At 36.6% G+C, this 20,464-nt stretch overlaps 1 protein-coding gene and 1 long non-coding RNA gene across 3 annotated transcripts in view; one reads left to right on the top strand and one right to left on the bottom strand.

Annotated features, from left to right (window-relative positions):
• The window catches only part of LOC106076837 (uncharacterized), a 217,092-nt gene that overhangs the window by 9,219 nt on the left and 187,409 nt on the right, over positions 1 to 20,464 (top strand). The window lies entirely within an intron of this gene.
• Positions 1,122 to 5,242, bottom strand: LOC129923585 (uncharacterized). The gene is made up of 2 exons (XR_008775549.1): positions 4,854 to 5,242; positions 1,122 to 4,735 (listed from the first exon to the last, which is right to left on the bottom strand). It is a non-coding gene; the product is annotated as an uncharacterized LOC129923585 (long non-coding RNA).

A 20,464-nucleotide genomic window follows, 5' to 3' on the forward strand; every position in this document is an offset into this window, starting at 1 on the left:
CCCTTTGCAACTTCTTGTGTAACTAAAAAGGCCAATCCTTGATACTTCACAAGATTAACATCATAAAAAATCAACTTTATAAAAAAATCAAAGTAATAAAACTCAATCCAAATATTCAATGTGAAATCCAAATATTCAATGTGAAAGTGTCCAAGATAAAAATAGACCTACCGGAAGGTAAGTAATTTGAGAAATGAAAAGATGATTTTTTAACTTTGACCTCCCTACAATGACTTCTTGTTCCAGTCTACCTTATATAATGATCAATACTAAGCACTATTCAATTAGATACGCTTAACAGTAATCAGGCGTATACTAGTTAAAGATTATTTGACTGGCAACATTTCTCAGCAGGTCAAAGATTTGTCAGTCCAGACATATGGTCTGTCCGTATCTCGAGTGCTGTGACATTTAATTATTGAGCTCCGGATTTCTCTCTTCTGACCATTTTCTTTTTATAAATAGAATTGTGTTTCCACTATTTGGTGAGTGTGTGTGTGTGTGTATGTACAAGGGTGGGGAAAAAAGGAAAAAAAAAAACAGTGCCTGGAGGGGTGGGGGTATGATATGTGAGTCAGTAAAAGATCATTGGCTGTGCTCAGAACAATGTGAAACGAATGAAGAATGATCTCCACGTAGAACAAGTTCATTAGCTGTAACTTGATGCCGAGATTTACATTGATTCATCGCTCTGTAAATACAAGGTGATATTTTATTCCAGTTTGTGGAGAAGAAGGGAAGAAGCTGGTGAATGAAACACAATCAGTAGATAGACAAGCAAGAGATACACGCGCTTTTGAACTCTTGACAATACTTCCAAGTTCGGGGATATTTGAAAGAGACAGTTTCTTAGTTAAAAAAATAAAAAATAAAAACAAAATTAGATGACAGTTTCCTAAAGGGAAACTGCATTTTGTTATAAGCATGACACTAATGAAAAATGTTTCATTTGCTACATTTTAAAGTGTTGTCAAGATCTTGATATCAGCTCTTGATGTCTATACGTCTAGGATGATTCTTACTGATGTAATTTAACTGATACAACACACGCATCACAAAATACTATGGATTAAAGACCACAATATTCAATAATGATATAAATCATGATCTCTGGACACAAATTTTCATAAGAAAAATAAATATTTAATTAACAACTATAATTACATATAATACTCATGTGATTCTAGAATTAAAATTTAATAATCACATAGATATTGATACTTGGCTGTAGGTCACGATGAACTCTCCATTTCTCTTGTCTCTCTCTCTCTCTCTCTCTCTCTAGTCTCTGCACGGATCCTGGAACCCAACGTCACAGTCCGCTCAATACTAGAGTGATATCCCCTTGCGTAGCAGGCAAGGATACACCATATATAGATCTACCGTCTCTGACCGTCAGACTGTCACTAAGACTCAGACAGTCGCCAAGACTGTCACTCTAAATAGACAAATAATCAAAAATATCGCTAACAACTAGCTAAAGCGCCATTCTATTTATTCATAATCAATTAACATCTAATACTAGATATATAACTAATAAAAACATTTCTTCTTACCCTGGTCCTTAAGAATTAAAGTTCCTACATGTTGTCTCTGGCAAACAACTCACACATCTTGGAGCCAAGATCGCGAGCCAACCTCGGCGACTTGCTCCCAATGTCTGTATGTGTCGTTCACCAGAAAACGCCTAGCATACGACACACGCCCCTGCTAAAACTACATGGCGTTGTGTCCCGATTGCCCCAAACTCTACTCTATATAGGCTGAGTATCTAGCCTACGCCTAAACTAACATTGCTAATGTCTGTCCCGACCCACATATCAGTCTCTCTACAAGACAAACACCTAACTGACATTGTCCTAACCTTTGTCTGGTCTCTGTCAAGTCTATCGGTGAGCTTTGATAACATCTATTAAACTAATTAATAACCCTTGCACAACACTGTGACATCTTCCCCTTCTCCTTTGACTTTTGTTGCAATATTTGCAACCAAAGTCACACTAATACGACTCACTAAACTGCCTCTACCATCTCACATTTGGAGAACAAATTCTGGAACTATATTGAGACATAAAAATAATGTTATAGAACACATGCAGCATTGCTAACCAAAGTCTTTAGGCAACTGTAGCACACTGGAATAAGATTATAAAATCATAAACAAAGTGGTTGTAATTAAGAAGAAAAAAAAATCAAAACAAACATGTGAACATCGCCATCTCATATATCTGCACTGCAACTGTCACAAACTTCAACTTTAATCATCAAATAATATAGTCATGAATCTCTGCAAGTAGATTTACAAAAAAAAATATACATCAAAGTGAAAATGCAATTCTGCCAATCAAATCTCGAGTGCAAGTAAAACACGAATTAAAATAAAACTAAAAGAAAGAAAAATGATATCATCTAATCATGGACAATTTTTTTCTGATTGTAAGCTACACTTGCATATTATTGATCGACCTAAATATAGAACAGTGTAATTCAATCTATAAGTAACTAAAACATAATGATAATAAAATGAAAATACAAAATTCATTAGCATCCCTGCAATAAAATAGAAATTGGTAAAATGGCTGTACTCATTGCCAGTGTCCATCACACATGTCGTAGAAAAAAAACAACGCTTTGTCATTTACTTCAGTGTCTGTTATGCACCCTCCCCCATTAGAAGGACTCACTTGACTCTTCAACAAACAACTCATGTTCCACCTTGGATACAAATGTCCCTAAACGCCAATTTTCTGAGCTATCTAGATAGCGTGTACATTAATCGCCATAACTCAGCTAAAGCTCAAATATTTGCCAACAAAAAAAAAAAAAAAAAAAAAATCTATGTAAAAAAAATCAATACCAATTCAAGCTCGTCAGGCCTAAACTTTAACATCTTAGTAATATCAAACGTTGAACAAACTAATCAAATGACCTTGATAAACTGATGATCTGTCAACACAGCAACATCTCACTGAAATAAAAAAATCCACGACATACCTAATGTCGGATATTCTATATAGAGCTATAGCCAACTATCATCAACACGTTCAAGCAAAAAAAAATAAAAAAATAGACGGCATACAAAAACTGAAACCAGGCCCAACAAAACTCGAGACCCACTGTAAAAAAAAACAACTCTTGCCGCAACAACAAAAAATCATTACGTCACCCTGTGACTTAACTACCATGAATCCGTACAACAAGGACACACCAGGTAAAAAAAATCAACGCTCGACCTCAACTAAGAGGGAGAAGAAAAACAAATGTCCCTGCCCTCTGGCATGGCACTGGAAACGAAATTCCAAAACTTCCATTAACAACTACAAGGTTTGATAGGCATTACTAAAATACATGGGTGGGGTAGACACTACATGACCCAACGCCATTGTCTGTCTCTCAAACCCCCTATCCCGCCTATCAAAACACCAAAATGGCAACAAAAAAAACAACTGGCCAACAGTACTGCTCACCTGGCTAACCATCTACAAAACTTAACAAGCTAAAAAGCAAGAAAAAAAAAATAACTGAGGACAACGACACTATACGTTTGCCCAACGCGAACATACAGGTCCAACCCCCTTCTACCTTCTCCAAACAATAACTCGCCCCTGTCTGCCTGCAAAAAACACAGTATAAGCACAGTATAAATGTAACACTGCCCAGTGCAGTAATTATGCTTTAAAAATAATGTCCACCTCTTTCTATCCCACCTCTATGAAATCCCTAAGCTCCCTATCAAAAATAAAAACAAGAAAACTTACACCTATCTCACTACATCATACAGCTTACCTAAACATTGAAAAAACACGCGCTGAAGATAACTACGTTACCCTCAAACCGTGGATACACGAAGGCCCCAAGACAATGGGCGCAGGAATCAGGAGTGACAGTCTAAAAATAGATCATGTGTGACGTCCACTGCCAAACAGCCAATTCACCTGTACCACAACAAAAATAGGCAGAAAACAAAATGTAGAAAAAAAAAAATTTTGAAAAATACAATCATGGTATTACAACAAGTGTAAAAGTGTAAACAGAAACTCTACTTAATGCTAATTCTAAGCAGTGAATATTCGTCCAAACCTTTACAAGCAAAATACAATTTTCTCAATACTATGCTGGATAAAAAAAAAAGTCAATACTATATCAAGTATAACCAAAGTATTTTCACTTAAAGAAAAATAACAGGTCCCAGTTATTCATTAGCCCCCAGACATCATTAAAGTGTCGTAAAAAAATTAAAATAAAACTTTAGACGAGGCCCCAATTGTCAAGATCTTGATATCAGCTCTTGATGTCTATACGTCTAGGATGATTCTTACTGATGTAATTTAACTGATACAACACACGCATCACAAAATACTATGGATTAAAGACCACAATATTCAATAATGATATAAATCATGATCTCTGGACACAAATTTTCATAAGAAAAATAAATATTTAATTAACAACTATAATTACATATAATACTCATGTGATTCTAGAATTAAAATTTAATAATCACATAGATATTGATACTTGGCTGTAGGTCACGATGAACTCTCCATTTCTCTTGTCTCTCTCTCTCTCTCTCTCTCTCTAGTCTCTGCACGGATCCTGGAACCCAACGTCACAGTCCGCTCAATACTAGAGTGATATCCCCTTGCGTAGCAGGCAAGGATACACCATATATAGATCTACCGTCTCTGACCGTCAGACTGTCACTAAGACTCAGACAGTCGCCAAGACTGTCACTCTAAATAGACAAATAATCAAAAATATCGCTAACAACTAGCTAAAGCGCCATTCTATTTATTCATAATCAATTAACATCTAATACTAGATATATAACTAATAAAAACATTTCTTCTTACCCTGGTCCTTAAGAATTAAAGTTCCTACATGTTGTCTCTGGCAAACAACTCACACATCTTGGAGCCAAGATCGCGAGCCAACCTCGGCGACTTGCTCCCAATGTCTGTATGTGTCGTTCACCAGAAAACGCCTAGCATACGACACACGCCCCTGCTAAAACTACATGGCGTTGTGTCCCGATTGCCCCAAACTCTACTCTATATAGGCTGAGTATCTAGCCTACGCCTAAACTAACATTGCTAATGTCTGTCCCGACCCACATATCAGTCTCTCTACAAGACAAACACCTAACTGACATTGTCCTAACCTTTGTCTGGTCTCTGTCAAGTCTATCGGTGAGCTTTGATAACATCTATTAAACTAATTAATAACCCTTGCACAACACTGTGACAAGTGTCTTTACCGAGATGTTAACCTGTCTTTGACGAGATGTTAACGAGTCGTTACCGAGATGTTTACCTGTCTTTGACGAGATGTTAAGCTGTCTTTGACGAGATGTTAACTTGTCTTTGACGAGATGTTCATTTGTCTCTGCCGAGATGTTAACGAGTCGTTACCGAGATGTTAACCTGTCTTTGACGAGATGTTAACCTGTCTTTGACGAGATGTTAACCTGTTTTTGCCGAGATGTTAACTTGTTTTTGCCGAGATTTTAACTTTTTATTGCCGAGATGTTAACTTGTCTTTGCCGAGATTTTAACTTTTTATTGCCGAGATGTTAACTTGTCTTTGCCGAGATGATAACTTGTCTTTGCCGAGATTATAACTTGTCTTTGCCGAGATGATAACTTGTCTTTGCCGAGATGATAACTTGTCTTGACCGAGATTATAACTTGTCTTTGCCGAGATTATAACTTGTCTTGACCGAGATGATAACTTGTCTTTGCCGAGATGTTAACCTGTCTTTGCCGAGATTATAACTTGTCTTGACCGAGATGTTAACTTGTCTTTGCCGAGATGATAACTTGTCTTTGCAGAGATGTTAACTTGTCTTTGCCGAGATGTTAACTTGTCTTTGCCGAGATTTTAACTTTTTATTGCCGAGATGTTAACTTGTCTTTGCCGAGATGATAACTTGTCTTTGCCGAGATGATAACTTGTCTTGACCGAGATTATAACTTGTCTTTGCCGAGATGTTAACTTGTCTTTGCCGAGATTATAACTTGTCTTGACCGAGATTATAACTTGTCTTTGCCGAGATGTTAACTTGTCTTTGCCGAGATGATAACTTTTTATTGCCGAGATGTTAACTTGTCTTTGCCGAGATGATAACTTGTCTTTGCCGAGATGTTAACTTTTTATTGCCGAGATGTTAACTTGTCTTTGCCGAGATGATAACTTGTCTTTGCCGAGATTATAACTTTTTATTGCCGAGATGTTAACTTGTCTTTGCCGAGATTTTAACTTTTTATTGCCGAGATGTTAACTTGTCTTTGCCGAGATGATAACTTGTCTTTGCCGAGATTATAACTTGTCTTTGCCGAGATGATAACTTGTCTTTGCCGAGATGATAACTTGTCTTGACCGAGATTATAACTTGTCTTTGCCGAGATGTTAACTTGTCTTTGCCGAGATTATAACTTGTCTTGACCGAGATTATAACTTGTCTTTGCCGAGATGTTAACTTGTCTTTGCCGAGATTTTAACTTTTTATTGCCGAGATGTTAACTTGTCTTTGCCGAGATGATAACTTGTCTTTGCCGAGATTATAACTTGTCTTTGCCGAGATGATAACTTGTCTTTGCCGAGATGATAACTTGTCTTTGCCGAGATGTTAACTTGTCTTTGCCGAGATTTTAACTTTTTATTGCCGAGATGTTAACTTGTCTTTGCCGAGATTTTAACTTTTTATTGCCGAGATTATAACTTGTCTTTGCCGAGATGATAACTTGTCTTTGCCGAGATGATAACTTGTCTTTGCCGAGATGTTAACTTGTCTTTGCCGAGATGTTAACTTGTCTTTGCCGAGATTTTAACTTTTTATTGCCGAGATGTTAACTTGTCTTTGCCGAGATTTTAACTTTTTATTGCCGAGATGTTAACTTGTCTTTGCCGAGATGTTAACTTGTCTTTGCCGAGATGTTAACTTGTCTTTGCCGAGATTTTAACTTTTTATTGCCGAGATGTTAACTTGTCTTTGCCGAGATTATAACTTTTTATTGCCGAGATGTTAACTTGTCTTTGCCGAGATTATAACTTTTTATTGCCGAGATGTTAACTTGTCTTTGCCAAGATTATAACTTGTCTTTGCCGAGATTATAACTTGTCTTTGCCGAGATGATAACTTGTCTTTGCCGAGATTATAACTTGTCTTTGCCGAGATGTTAACCTGTCTTTGCCGAGACGATAACTTGTCTTTGCCGAGATGATAACTTGTCTTTGCCGAGATTATAACTTGTCTTTGCCGAGATTATAACTTGTCTTTGCCGAGATGATAACTTGTCTTTGCCGAGATTATAACTTGTCTTTGCCGAGATTATAACTTGTCTTTGCCGAGATGTTAACCTGTCTTTGCCGAGATGTTAACCTGTCTTTGCCGAGATGATAACTTGTCTTTGCCGAGATGATAACTTGTCTTTGCCGAGATGATAACTTGTCTTTGCCGAGATGATAACTTGTCTTTGCCGAGATTATAACTTGTCTTTGCCGAGATGTTAACTTTTTATTGCCGAGATGATAACTTGTCTTTGCCGAGATGATAACTTGTCTTTGCCGAGATGTTAACTTGTCTTTGCCGAGATGTTAACTTGTCTTTGCCGAGATGTTAACTTTTTATTGCCGAGATGATAACTTGTCTTTGCCGAGATGTTAACTTTTTATTGCCGAGATGATAACTTGTCTTTGCCGAGATGTTAACTTTTTATTGCCGAGATGATAACTTGTCTTTGCCGAGATGATAACTTGTCTTTGCCGAGATTATAACTTGTCTTTGCCGAGATGATAACTTGTCTTTGCCGAGATGTTAACTTGTCTTTGCCGAGATGATAACTTGTCTTTGCCGAGATTTTAACTTTTTATTGCCGAGATGTTAACTTGTCTTTGCCGAGATGTTAACTTGTCTTTGCCGAGATGTTAACTTGTCTTTGCCGAGACGATAACTTGTCTTTGCCGAGATGATAACTTGTCTTTGCCGAGATGTTAACCTGTCTTTGCCGAGATTATAACTTGTCTTTGCCGAGATGATAACTTGTCTTTGCCGAGATGTTAACCTGTCTTTGCCGAGATGTTAACCTGTCTTTGCCGAGATTATAACTTGTCTTTGCCGAGATTATAACTTGTCTTTGCCGAGATGATAACCTGTCTTTGCCGAGATTATAACTTGTCTTTGCCGAGATGTTAACCTGTCTTTGCCGAGATGTTAACCTGTCTTTGCCGAGATGTTAACCTGTCTTTGCCGAGATGTTAACCTGTCTTTGCCGAGATTATAACTTGTCTTTGCCGAGATGTTAACCTGTCTTTGCCGAGATGATAACCTGTCTTTGCCGAGATTATAACTTGTCTTGACCGAGATGTTAACCTGTCTTTGCCGAGATTATAACTTGTCTTGACCGAGATGTTAACCTGTCTTTGCCGAGATTATAACTTGTCTTTGCCGAGATGTTAACCTGTCTTTGCCGAGATGTTAACCTGTCTTTGACGCGATGTTAACCTGTCTTTGCCGAGATTATAACTTGTCTTTGCCGAGATGTTAACCTGTCTTTGCCGAGATTATAACTTGTCTTTGCCGAGATGTTAACTTGTCTTTGCCGAGATTTTAACTTTTTATTGCCGAGATGTTAACTTGTCTTTGCCGAGATTTTAACTTTTTATTGCCGAGATTATAACTTGTCTTTGCCGAGATGATAACTTGTCTTTGCCGAGATGATAACTTGTCTTTGCCGAGATGTTAACTTGTCTTTGCCGAGATGTTAACTTGTCTTTGCCGAGATTTTAACTTTTTATTGCCGAGATGTTAACTTGTCTTTGCCGAGATTTTAACTTTTTATTGCCGAGATGTTAACTTGTCTTTGCCGAGATGTTAACTTGTCTTTGCCGAGATGTTAACTTGTCTTTGCCGAGATTTTAACTTTTTATTGCCGAGATGTTAACTTGTCTTTGCCGAGATTATAACTTTTTATTGCCGAGATGTTAACTTGTCTTTGCCGAGATTATAACTTTTTATTGCCGAGATGTTAACTTGTCTTTGCCGAGATTATAACTTGTCTTTGCCGAGATTATAACTTGTCTTTGCCGAGATGATAACTTGTCTTTGCCGAGATTATAACTTGTCTTTGCCGAGATGTTAACCTGTCTTTGCCGAGACGATAACTTGTCTTTGCCGAGATGATAACTTGTCTTTGCCGAGATTATAACTTGTCTTTGCCGAGATTATAACTTGTCTTTGCCGAGATGATAACTTGTCTTTGCCGAGATTATAACTTGTCTTTGCCGAGATTATAACTTGTCTTTGCCGAGATGTTAACCTGTCTTTGCCGAGATGTTAACCTGTCTTTGCCGAGATGATAACTTGTCTTTGCCGAGATGATAACTTGTCTTTGCCGAGATGATAACTTGTCTTTGCCGAGATGATAACTTGTCTTTGCCGAGATTATAACTTGTCTTTGCCGAGATGTTAACTTTTTATTGCCGAGATGATAACTTGTCTTTGCCGAGATGATAACTTGTCTTTGCCGAGATGTTAACTTGTCTTTGCCGAGATGTTAACTTGTCTTTGCCGAGATGTTAACTTTTTATTGCCGAGATGATAACTTGTCTTTGCCGAGATGTTAACTTTTTATTGCCGAGATGATAACTTGTCTTTGCCGAGATGTTAACTTTTTATTGCCGAGATGATAACTTGTCTTTGCCGAGATGATAACTTGTCTTTGCCGAGATTATAACTTGTCTTTGCCGAGATGATAACTTGTCTTTGCCGAGATGTTAACTTGTCTTTGCCGAGATGATAACTTGTCTTTGCCGAGATTTTAACTTTTTATTGCCGAGATGTTAACTTGTCTTTGCCGAGATGTTAACTTGTCTTTGCCGAGATGTTAACTTGTCTTTGCCGAGACGATAACTTGTCTTTGCCGAGATGATAACTTGTCTTTGCCGAGATGTTAACCTGTCTTTGCCGAGATTATAACTTGTCTTTGCCGAGATGATAACTTGTCTTTGCCGAGATGTTAACCTGTCTTTGCCGAGATGTTAACCTGTCTTTGCCGAGATTATAACTTGTCTTTGCCGAGATTATAACTTGTCTTTGCCGAGATGATAACCTGTCTTTGCCGAGATTATAACTTGTCTTTGCCGAGATGTTAACCTGTCTTTGCCGAGATGTTAACCTGTCTTTGCCGAGATGTTAACCTGTCTTTGCCGAGATGTTAACCTGTCTTTGCCGAGATTATAACTTGTCTTTGCCGAGATGTTAACCTGTCTTTGCCGAGATGATAACCTGTCTTTGCCGAGATTATAACTTGTCTTGACCGAGATGTTAACCTGTCTTTGCCGAGATTATAACTTGTCTTGACCGAGATGTTAACCTGTCTTTGCCGAGATTATAACTTGTCTTTGCCGAGATGTTAACCTGTCTTTGCCGAGATGTTAACCTGTCTTTGACGCGATGTTAACCTGTCTTTGCCGAGATTATAACTTGTCTTTGCCGAGATGTTAACCTGTCTTTGCCGAGATTATAACTTGTCTTTGCCGAGATGTTAACCTGTCTTTGCCGAGATGATAACTTGTCTTTGCCGAGATGTTAACCTGTCTTTGCCGAGATGTTAACCTGTCTTTGCCGAGATTATAACTTGTCTTTGCCGAGATGTTAACCTGTCTTTGCCGAGATTATAACTTGTCTTTGCCGAGATTATAACTTGTCTTTGCCGAGATGTTAACCTGTCTTTGCCGAGATTATAACTTGTCTTTGCCGAGATGTTAACCTGTCTTTGCCGAGATTATAACTTGTCTTTGCCGAGATGTTAACCTGTCTTTGCCGAGATGATAACTTGTCTTTGCCGAGATGTTAACCTGTCTTTGCCGAGATTATAACTTGTCTTTGCCGAGATTATAACTTGTCTTTGCCGAGATTATAACTTGTCTTTGACGAGATGTTAACTTGTCTTTGCCGAGATTATAACTTGTCTTTGCCGAGATTATAACTTGTCTTTGCCGAGATGTTAACTTGTCTTTGCCGAGATGTTAACTTGTCTTTGCCGAGATGTTAACTTGTCTTTGCCGAGATGTTAACTTGTCTTTGCCGAGATGTTAACTTGTCTTGACCGAGATGTTAACTTGTCTTTGCCGAGATGTTAACTTGTCTTTGCCGAGATTATAACTTGTCTTTGCCGAGATGTTAACTTGTCTTTGCCGAGATGTTAACTTGTCTTTGCCGAGATGTTAACTTGTCTTGACCGAGATGTTAACTTGTCTTTGCCGAGATGTTAACTTGTCTTTGCCGAGATTATAACTTGTCTTTGCCGAGATTATAACTTGTCTTTGCCGAGATTATAACTTGTCTTTGCCGAGATTATAACTTGTCTTTGCCGAGATGATAACTTGTCTTTGCCGAGATTATAACTTGTCTTTGCCGAGATGTTAACTTGTCTTTGCCGAGATGTTAACTTGTCTTTGCCGAGATGTTAACTTGTCTTGACCGAGATGTTAACTTGTCTTTGCCGAGATGATAACTTGTCTTTGCCGAGATTATAACTTGTCTTTGCCGAGATGTTAACTTGTCTTTGCCGAGATGTTAACTTGTCTTTGCCGAGATGTTAACTTGTCTTGACCGAGATTATAACTTGTCTTTGCCGAGATGTTAACTTGTCTTTGCCGAGATGTTAACTTGTCTTTGCCGAGATGTTAACTTGTCTTTGCCGAGATGTTAACTTGTCTTGACCGAGATGTTAACTTGTCTTTGCCGAGATGATAACTTGTCTTTGCCGAGATTATAACTTGTCTTTGCCGAGATGTTAACTTGTCTTTGCCGAGATGTTAACTTGTCTTTGCCGAGATGTTAACTTGTCTTGACCGAGATTATAACTTGTCTTTGCCGAGATGTTAACTTGTCTTTGCCGAGATGTTAACTTGTCTTGACCGAGATGTTAACTTGTCTTTGCCGAGATTATAACTTGTCTTTGCCGAGATGTTAACTTGTCTTTGCCGAGATTATAACTTGTCTTGACCGAGATGTTAACTTGTCTTTGCCGAGATGTTAACTTGTCTTTGCCGAGATGTTAACTTGTCTTTGCCGAGATGTTAACTTGTCTTTGCCGAGATGTTAACTTGTCTTGACCGAGATGTTAACTTGTCTTGACCGAGATGTTAACTTGTCTTGACCGAGATGTTAACCTGTCTTTGCCGACCGAGATGTTAACTTGTCTTGACCGAGATGTTAACCTGTATTTGCCGAGATGTTAACCTGTCTTGACCTAGATGTATGAATGTTAATAACACATGTCAGAGCTAGAACGAAATCAATGGCGACGTTGGAGGTAATGGGAAGGGCGTGGGTGGGTCGGTCAAGGAGAACTCTAAGACTTGAAACAAACGTTCCACTCGTTAGCTAGATGATAACGAGGCTATTAGTTCAACTTCCCAGTCTGCTGACATCACCAATGAGGTGACTCTAGTCCACAATACACTTTTCTATCATCGAGTCATCCGATGGATACTAAATTATAAATATTACTTTCAATAATTTTTTTTATCAGCTTACTAACTCTTCATGGTTAACAGAAGCTAAACTATATGTGGAAACTAGACTGGTAATTCGCAGTTGTGAAAACTTTTTCTTTACCTTGAAGTTTCAGATTGACGTCTAGTAGGTGAATCAACTGCTAATGCCAAATCTTGAACCCATTCGTCAGTTTGGAAATGTTCAACAGGTTCACCTTTCATGTTCAGAAACAATACAATTTTGTTCACGCAATGTAAAACATCTCTCCAATACTTTATAACAGGAGAGCCAGCAGACTTCTGTGTAGTAGGTAACACAATCAAATTTGTGGCTTATTTATGATGTGATTATTAACAATTAATAATAATTAAAAAGTTAACAAATCAACACTGAATTTAAAAAAATAACTTGAAAGATAATTAGTTAATAAATAAATGAAATTATCACATGTAGTTCAATTTAAAATAAATGTTCGAAAAAGTATTTGTTTTCAAAAATCTGATCATTAGAGAATATCTAATAGTTCAATTACAAACTGATTGTTACCCTTTTTTTTTTTCAGTAAATATTTTACCTGAACATTAGTGGTGACTGTTAAACTCTTTATAATTAAACATTATATTGATAATTCTTGAAGTGGCTAATTGGGCCGCATGCGCCCGCGAATGCTTTGTTTGACATGCCTGCTTTAACAGAAATATACAGAAAGAGAAATTATAGAGAACCATCAGATTTATTAAGGAAGAATTGATGACATTTTTTTTTTGTTTCTTGCTTTTTGTCATGTTATTGCATTTGTTCTAGAAAGTAAATGTTAGTGAATGAGAGACGGCTTTGACCTATGATTTTGTTTCGAAGAAAACTTAAATTTGTGAGAGTTATGAATGTAGTGGTTCTTAAGCTCTTGTAACTAGATCTACATTGGAGTTGTCTATTTAATTAGGCCTTTAGCCTTTTCTCTGTTATGTGCGCGTACTGCCCTATCAGATGTTTGTATCTGTAAGAAGTAAGCCTAACACCATATCACTGGCTGTCTAGATGACATTCAATCAGCTCAACACTTCCAATCATGTTGGAAACCAATCAGATTGACCCTCTAGACTGATTCCTAAGCTTGTGAGCGGATACTGGCCCAGTAAATCTTTAAACAAACAGTTCCAGTCACTTTGGATTTTAATTTCCTATTTTTTACCGGCACATATAGATGTGAGTTGTTTTTTTTTTATAAGGAGCTGGTCCAAGGTAACTAAATTAATTAATTAAAAAAAAAACAATAATAAGTAAACTCATCAACTAGGATCTGTTGTGACTAGAGCATACAATAATAAGTAAACTAAACTCATCAACTAGGATCTGTTGTGCCTATGACATACAATAATAATTAAACTCATCAACTAGGATCTGTTGTGCCTAGGGCATACAATAAAAAGTAAAATCATCAACTAAGATACTAGGATCTGTTGTGACTAGAGCATACAATAATAAGTAAACTAAACTCATCAACTAGGATCTGTTGTGCCTATGGCATACAATAATAATTAAACTCATCAACTAGGATCTGTTGTGACTATGGCATTCAATAATAAGTAAAATCATTAACTAGGATCTGTTGTGCCTAGGGCATACAATAATAAGTAAACTCATTAACTAGGATCTGTTGTGCCTAGGGCATACAATAATAAGTAAACTCATTAACTAGGATCTGTTGTGCCTAGGGCATACAATAATAATTAAACTCATCAACTAGGGTCTGTTGTGCCTAGGGCATACAATAATAAGTAAACTCATCAACTAGGATCTGTTGTGACTATGGCATACAATAATAAGTAAACTCATTAACTAGGATCTGTTGTGCCTAGGGCATACAATAATAAGTAAACTCATTAACTAGGATCTGTTGTGACTATGGCATACAATAATAAGTAAACTCATTAACTAGGATCTGTTGTGCCTAGGGCATACAATAATAAAGACTTCGCAGAACAGACTTCCCACCTTTTATTTTCGTTTCAAATGAACGCAATGTTTCTTACTGTGCATACTTCCATGGCTAGATCTAGATCTAGGTCTACATTTCTTGATTCCTTGTGTAAATTTGTTTATCTAAGAAATGATTGTTTACAAGGCCGAATTTACGGGAAAGCAGTCGGGGCTACGAAAAAAAAATATTCGAATTTCGACGGGTCAAAAACTTGTACTTTTTTGTCCCCCAAATATTTGTAAGTGACAATACTCTAAATCTTACGGTTGGCAACACTGTCGTGGTTGAGAAGTATCCGATTGTAGCCTGCTGGTAATAAATGCAGCTCAGGATTTACAACATAAGGGCTAAGTCATCTCAGGGCCTTATCCTCCACAAACATTTTTAAAACAAAAATATGTATATTCATTTTTTTTTTAAAGAAGGAAAACTGGTTTCAATTTACAAGTACCCTGTTTCTTAATTTTCTCAAATACGCCATGCTTTTCAATATCTATACATGTATAATTCTTTTCATGGCTCAAGAGTTTGGACAAGAAGTAAAGGAAAGATCACTCTTTTATTTCTGCAAGTCGGACTAGAGTTACCCTACGTAAAAAAAAGAAAAAAAAGTGGGTATTGGGAGAACAAGTAATATTCACCAGTCAAAAAATAGCAGGGCCGGACTAAACCGCTGTGAACAAGAATTCATGGAAAGATCACTCTCTTTTATTTCTACCACACGTAGTTTTAGCGGCCAAAAAAAGAGGGGGGGGGGGAGGAGAACAAGTAATCTACTCTGTATTTACCCGTCACTAAATAGCAGTGCCGGACTCAACCGCTGTGGGCCCCTATGCGAAACGGATTCTGCGGGGCCAAGCTTGGGTAGGGATACGGATAATAAATGAAATTTAAGAGTTTTTATTAGAAAATAAAAATCGTCTTTGCATTTTATTCATTCTTTACTACGTACAGAATTACTTTATGAGCCTTGCGTGTAGCGAAGTCATACAGTATACCCTACAAATTGTATTTCCTACATAGATCACGCTCAATAGCAAAAATTACCAAATGTTCCAATCTATCTACGAGAATTGTTGACCTCAAGTAATTCTTCATTAGTTTTAGGCGCGAGAAGCTTCTTTCACTAGATTCCACAATTACGGGTATTGCATAATGCCGTTTTTTTTTTTATCGCGCGAAGGATTGGCTTTTTCCATATTGAATGACAGCCCAAAATGACAATTTTGTCATAATATTTCAGGAGATTTGTATGAGTTTTCTAAAGATTTTAATTATTTCCGGATATCTCCAGGACTTTTTCGTATATTTTGCAATTTCAGGAGGTTTCAAGGAGCTCCTGGTCAATCGTGGAGGCTGTGGAAATTCTGTTATAAGTTATAAAATGGTTTAATTTAATAATTTACACCTAGAATTAGCACGGGTTCTTTGAAAATACGGGGCCCACTGCGGTCGCAAAAATTGCATTGGCCTAAGGTCGGCCCTGCAAAATAACGGCGTATGCTACGCTATGGGTCGACTAGTTAGTATTATTATTAATAAATGGATTTGTATTAAGGTTTTGAAAAAATGTAGGGGCCTCCACAAAAGTCTGCCCCTGTGCCTTTACGAAATTAATTCCGCGCTGCTTGTGTATGTGAAACTTTGACAATAGGAACTTTGAAATGACGTCAAGGATCAAATTGGTAGCCAAAGTTTCAATAAAGGTTAAAAGATTTACTATTGAAGTGAACAATATTAATACTTGTCATTTGTTGTTGATCAACACATTGTTGGCTCAAGAATAAGGAAAGAAAGCACCAAAACGTTTCTATTACAAATTCTTGCAACAGTTTTTTTTTTAGAGCAAACGTCATTTTTTTTTTGTTTATTACTAAAAGACGTTTTGATACTAGAGCTGCCATTCCGACATCATTTAACGCAACAGGCTGGCACTAATCACTGAAAGGACAAACCCGTTGGCACACATTCTAAACAAAATGAATCCTCTCCTGTGTTCTTGAACTTATTGAAGATTTTTTATACATGACGCAAAATCTATAAATAGCAAGATGTTTGGTGTATCCGGTGTACAAACTAAAGGAAGGGGAGATAAGCAAGTTGTTTTTTTTTTATTATGTTTTAAAATTCTAGAATTCTTTGTGTGCACTTACTAGCCCTGCAGACTCCAATGTTCTCAGCTCTTCTGTTTGTAGACTTTATTTTCGTTGGCAACATTGGAGTTCACTTCAGCGTCCTTGACATTGTTTAATTTGTTGTGCCAATGTCCACTAGTTGTGTTTCAAAGTAGATGTGCCGTAGAAATGATTTAAAGCTGCTTATTAGCTAAGACGTTGTTTTGGATGTCCGTAGATCCATTCATACAGACTTTAAGAAATAAACAAATATGCTATACAATACTTAAGTCATATTTTCTTGGAATCTAAATTTCTAAATAAAGAAGAATGATATAATGTCTACTGACTTAGCATGCACAGTCAAATCTGTAGGTAAGTCACGAACTGCTGGCTGTAAATTGAATTCTATACAATTTCACTGTTTCCAATGCAAACAATCACGAGGAATCTGCTGCCCTCTAAAAGATGGCGGCCGTTAACTCTTCCAGCCAAGCTTGCAGCATTCTGCATTGTTTTTGGCAGTTTCTTCAATCCACAATCTAAGATGGGTCCCAGCCGGAGATGTGTATAATAGAAATAGACGATGCTTTAAATTGGTATTATTGAATAGCGGCACAGAATTCATAAACTTGCTCAGGTGTCTATTCCTATAACTAACAGGTCAACGTAGGTTTACTCTCTTTCAGATGCAATTAATTTAGCTGCATTCACCTTCGGTCTCTTATCTCCTACATTAAAGAAGCTGGTACTCGTTTCCAACCTCAAAAGGAAGTAAGAAAAAAATTTGGGAGAACTTCAAAGTCGTTGTTCTCCCCCTTTAATTCAAGGGATGTAATTTAAACCATTCGATGTAGTTCTCTCTAAATATAATTCCACCAAAAAGATTAATAAAGGGACGCCACCTGAAAAAAAAAAAAAACTGACTAAAATCTCAAAACGGGCTCATAACATTGTAGTTTATTATCTTGTGATCTAAATTTAAATTAATTTTTCGTTACTAACGCTATTGAAAAATAAAAGGGAAAGTACAGCCCAAGAGAAGCCATTGTCTGAAATAAAAATACAAGAGGATTAATTCATCTATTGACTTTCACTTGTACTTATAATGTATAACTTTTAATGAACAATTATATATATATATATATATACCGGGTATATATAAAAACTGCTCAACAATAAGTAAAGTATGGCTGGAAAGTAAACCCATCGATTCTCTTTACACTTTCACAACTGCATACTCTCTTTCCAAATAGAGCAGGCTTGATGTAATCAAACAACAAGGATATTCGTTGTGACTATATATCCGCTTGTAAGATATCCATCATGTGGGTTAGATGTCTACCTGTTAAGGTAAATCCAGCATGCTAGCAGCTCAGACAAAGGGGAACTCACAGAACGATTTTGTTTTTCAGGCCACAGAGAGCTCCTCTTCTTTAATCAAATGTAAATTTGGTCACATACAAACACGTTCATTGTTTAAAACAAAACAAAACAAAAAAACAAAAAAAAACAAAACAAACTTGAAAACAAATCTTAATTCACAGACACGGATAAAACAGCGCAACAACGTGAAACAAACCCAAAAAATAAAGGGAAACAAACACACAATAAAAATATGGGAAAATATTGAGTTATCCCAAGATTTAATTCCTTTATAGAATGTCGGAAGTATTGAGAGATTTTGTTTTCTGATCTAGCTAAAATGTAAATATAAAGGTCTACAGGTTTCAAAAGAAAACTTCACGCCAAGCATGACAACACGCATCCTTTCAGAGTTTTTGTTGAATTTTTCATTTCTAAAGGTAAAAAAAAATGTTATTAAAAAAAAAGAAATATCAATTAATAAATATGAAATGTAATGCCACACTATACTTATATAAAGCTATACTTATATAATTAAACTAGCCAGATAATACCCTCTGCCCGCAGGCCTTAGTTTACGTATTACTAATCTAGTGGATTGAATTTAGATCTATGTCAAACTTAACTAATGTTCCTTTCAAGGTTTTCTCTTTCGCCACAAAAAAAAATTAATTTGCGAAAATCGGCTTACCCGTTAAGCCGATATATTCATATCAAATATAAAATACCGTGTAAACAGGTTTACCCTATTTGTTAAAAAGTCTAGTTTTTTTTTAAATATAGGTAATAATTAGAAAATTTTTATCTATTTTTAGAGCCCTCCGTTAGTGGTAGGGACATTAAACATACACTACTGTCTCTACCATGACCTATGGAACATTTGTGGCAAGTTTTAATCAAGATTGGTCAAACGGTTTTGATTTCCATGCGGGACATACATACATACGCCTTTCTTTCTGTTTTATATATTAAATACCATGACATGTAAAGCTAATATCATTTAAACATTAAATATGTTTTTATGAAACTAGCGAAAGGTTTGAAAATATATTTTTTTTAACAGTAAAACTTTCACTCCTACGTAATTCTCCCTCGTAAGAAATAAACTTTTCTCTTCTAAGTAATTAACCTTTCTCTCCTAAATTAGTACCCCCTTTCTCCTTAGTAATTAACCTTTCCTCTCCTGAGAAGTCTTGGCCATGGTACGAAGTTAATTAATATGATCAAAATGTGTTTTCCAATCATGAGTAAGTCATCCAATCATGAGTAAGTCAACAGGTTAACTACCGTTGTCATGTTCAGATCAGCAGTCACGCTTGAATTAATCACTTTGACAGACACGAATAATCGAAATGCGCCGCATGCTAATCTAAGTTGTAAAGCAGTCAGCGATGACAAGAAGTCGTTGGTTGACATGCATTACTAGACGCATGACGCGTAGGACGTAAACATCTTCTTTAATGAAGTAACGTCTGTATTTTATAAGAAGATAAGAAGAAGGAATCCTGTGCGAATACCAGACGATCAAAAGTTGCCTAGGTCAAACGATCGCCTTCCAACCATTTTAAACTTGTCCTCTCCTAATCGACGACGCCAACGTTGATTTGACTCCCACTAAACTAAATTGATTTTTGGATTTATAAACTTTTATTTGTGTTGAGTAAAAAAAGAGAGTGCTTTCCCCTATAATTCAATGCCAAACATATTATTTTCTGATATCAAACAAACAAAAATATTGAAGTTTAATCATAACAGAATAGTGAAATAGGCCTACAAATGGGCAAAATAAATAATTCTATTGAAACGAAGAAAATAATTTGGAGAGAAAGAGTTAATCATCCTTCTCCTCTCTATGGGCCCAAAACTTGCACAGGCTCTAACTCAACGCTTTTTCTTTTTTTCATTAAAAATGCCATTTTTTTAAGTTGTGCTTTCAGAATGTTGATGTTTTCTGTGGATCAGTATTCTCCCTTGTTTTCTAAGCTTTTCTGTTTTGTTTTGTTTTTTTAATTTTAAATTAATTTCTCCATATCTTGTGTTCTGTCCAGAGGAATGCTAAATATAGATCTAAGTGAAGAATCGCAAGTCTCTTCGGTGATGATAAACACTATCTCGAGCTCAGCATACTCTGTGCATGTCATCCGCCATTTTAATTTTGTGTTGCTACGTTTAACGGAAATGGGGCAGATGCTACGCTTATAATGCCACACGAAATGACAAAGAGTAATGTACAAAAAATGTGTCTAGACATGCGCGAGAATAATTTTATCACGTGAGAAATTGTTTGTTTATTTATCAACTTTGTTGGCCAAACAAACTAGGCGTTATTATTGGTCATTTCATGGTCACAACTGATAATGAAGGGTGCGTGTCTTTTTTTGTGTGCAACGTAATTTTAGCGTTCAACGGGCCCACTAGAGACGCCCAAGAGTTTATGTAACATAAACTTCCATCGTTATTTTGTCTATATTCAAATTTCCCCGAAGAAATGTCATTCAA

Source organism: Biomphalaria glabrata, chromosome 17, assembly GCF_947242115.1.
Source record: "Biomphalaria glabrata chromosome 17, xgBioGlab47.1, whole genome shotgun sequence".
NCBI lineage: Eukaryota > Metazoa > Mollusca > Gastropoda > Planorbidae > Biomphalaria > Biomphalaria glabrata.